General features: G+C 38.0%; 1 pseudogene; it reads left to right on the forward strand.

Annotated features, from left to right (window-relative positions):
* The first annotated feature begins 319 nt into the window (after positions 1-319).
* On the forward strand, positions 320-2,114 carry LOC103457964 (trace amine-associated receptor 1-like; annotated as a pseudogene).
* The last annotated feature ends 594 nt before the right edge of the window (positions 2,115-2,708 follow it).

The following is a 2,708-nucleotide window of genomic DNA, read 5'->3' on the forward strand; positions in this document are numbered from 1 at the left end:
GATGGTTTGAAGACAACAGTTTTAATGTTCTGGAGTGGCCCAGTCAAAGCCCAGACCTCAGTGTGATGGGTAATCTGTGCCTGGCTGTCAAAACGTTCATCTGCAAACCAAAGGAGCCCATTGGCTTAAAAAGAGACAATATATTACAATCACTTATTACACGTGTTACTTATTTGTCATTATTTTGTGGAAATCCATTTTTAGTTTTATTTAAAATAAATAAATGTAAATAAATAACAACCAAAATTTGTTTCTCAGTGTTGATTTGCAAAAACAATAAAACATTACAGAAATATTGTGTCAAGTAGCTAAACCGAGCATGGTAGACCTGCTCATTTCAAAGTAGGATGTTGGTTTTGGTATTAAAAACAAAAATTGCAAAAAATTCTATAAATTAGCTGCAAACTAAAAAGGAACATTCTAAATACTTTTAGGAAACCTCAACAGAGCCGCATGTTTCCACTGTAAGAATTGCTGTGCTATGGGAGGCATTACCAGTCAAATATTAACCATCAGCTTAATATTTGTTAAAAATAATAATAAGGACATGGTACAGCCTATAATGTGTGTTTATGTGCACTTGATTTGAGTAGGTTTAGAAAAATCTAAGGGTCAGGTCAATGTAAGTGAAATACTTTGAATAGGCAGAAGTTGTTCTGTGATGATTCTATCATAGCAGATTATCCACGCCAGTTAGAATGTGGTTCCCTGCTTGTTATTGGTCGATCTTTGTGAATCCCACAGTGTAAGAGGCCGATGAGAAGATGATAAAGTTGTGTTCATGGAGGCTGGTGTTTCCAGAAGTCCTTAGGCTGTTGGAGCATCCAGAGGCTCACAGAGACACAGCCTGACTTCTCTCTGCCTGGTACTGAACTGATTCAATCTCTGTACTGTTGTCTCTGTTTGATGTGAACTAAATCTGACTTGTTTTTGCTCATCATGGTCACAGTGGTCACTGTGAACGAGACTCTCTACCTGCTTTGAGGCGGATGCTTTCATTTCCACACTGCCTGCTTCCTACCCAGCCGGATGTTTGATCTTATACGGTTTCCTAGCGCTTCTGTCTCTCGTCACGGTGTGCGGAAACCTCCTGGTGATCATCTCTGTCTTTTACTTCAAACAGCTTCACACTCCCACCAACACTCTGATTCTGTCTCTGGCGGTGGCCGACCTGCTGGTTGGGATGGTCATTTTTCCTCTCAGTTTGTTTTTTCCTCTCAGCTCATGCATGTACAACGTCAGTTTATTTTGCAAGATAAGAGACAGCTTCGACACGCTGCTCAGCATATGCTCCATTATGCACTTGTGTTGCATTTCAGTGGACAGGTACTACGCCGTGTGCCGGCCTCTGACCTACAGGTCTAAAATCAACGGCCATGTTGTCGTTGTCATGATCTCGGTGAGCTGGAGCGTTTCTGTTCTGATCGCCGTTAGTGTGGTGACGACTAGATCAAACGACGATGAATGCAAGGACATGTGCTTCGTGGATGTTGTCATGGCAAATTTTGTCGGGCCTATAGTGTCATTTTACCTTCCAGTGGTCATAATGCTTTGCATCTACCTGAAGATTTTCCTTGTCGCACAGAAACAGGCACGAAGCATCCAGAGCATAAAGTCTGGAGCAACTGCCAGTAAGATGGAGAGAAAAGCCACCAAAACTCTGGCTATTGTTCTGGGAGTTCTGTTTTGTTGGTCTCCTTTCTTCCTTTTCTTAACTTTTCAACCTTTAGGAAATAATCTGGTTCCAGTTCCTGTGATAGAAACAGTTACCTGGCTCGGACTGTCCAACTCCACCCTGAATCCGTTCATCTACGCTTTTTTTTTACACTTGGTACAGGTCAGCCTTTAAAATGATTGTTTCTGGAAAAATCTTAAGAGGACATTTTGTTAACTTGAAGTTGCGATGATAATTTTTTTTTCCTGTGTTTTTTCTCTCTTTTTTAAGCAATAACTGAACTATAAAGTATATAATACTGAAACCTTCTGCTTTTGGGTGATTTCCAGTGACACCAGCATTATTAAACTTGTAAAATCAACTGATATTTGACTTTATGTTAGATACTTCAAAGACACTCTAAATAAATTATTTAGACACTGCGAAATAAATTATTTATTGTTTTACAGATTGTCTGCTTTTCTCTGTTTTCCACAGTAAAGTTTAAGTTTCAAACTAAATGTCTTGAATTTATTGATTTATGAAACTACAATAAAACTTGTTCAAAATCTGCTTTTGTTGCATAAAAAATAGATTTTTGCACCATAACAGCAAAAACTTTGACATAATGTTGAAATACATTTCATCTTTTGTAATAAAAAATGTCCTAATTAATCTTGAGTCTCAGTCTAATGTACCTATTGTACGTTAATTCAAAACATATTAGGTTTTTAAACTTTTGCTTCTATAATTTAGGCTGATTCTTCTTTTAGTCTTTGATGTAGAATCATGGTGGGTCCATGACAGATTTTCTCATTGAACTTTGTTGGTACAAATAATAACTAGGCACTAGACAATCATTACTTTTATTTTTCATGAAAATGTCAATGTTCAATGAGTGATTGATAGCTTAACATTCAACATGCCAGCTTAAATGTTTATTGAGATTTGGACATGGCTGCAGAAAGGTGACAAAAAAAAAAGACTTTGAAAAAGGCCTGGGTCAGGGAACGTGGAAGATGTTCACCAAAAAGCACAACTCCGGATCTGGTGG

This window comes from Poecilia reticulata, chromosome 21 (assembly GCF_904066995.2).
Source record: "Poecilia reticulata chromosome 21, P_reticulata-male-v2, whole genome shotgun sequence".
NCBI lineage: Eukaryota > Metazoa > Chordata > Actinopteri > Cyprinodontiformes > Poeciliidae > Poecilia > Poecilia reticulata.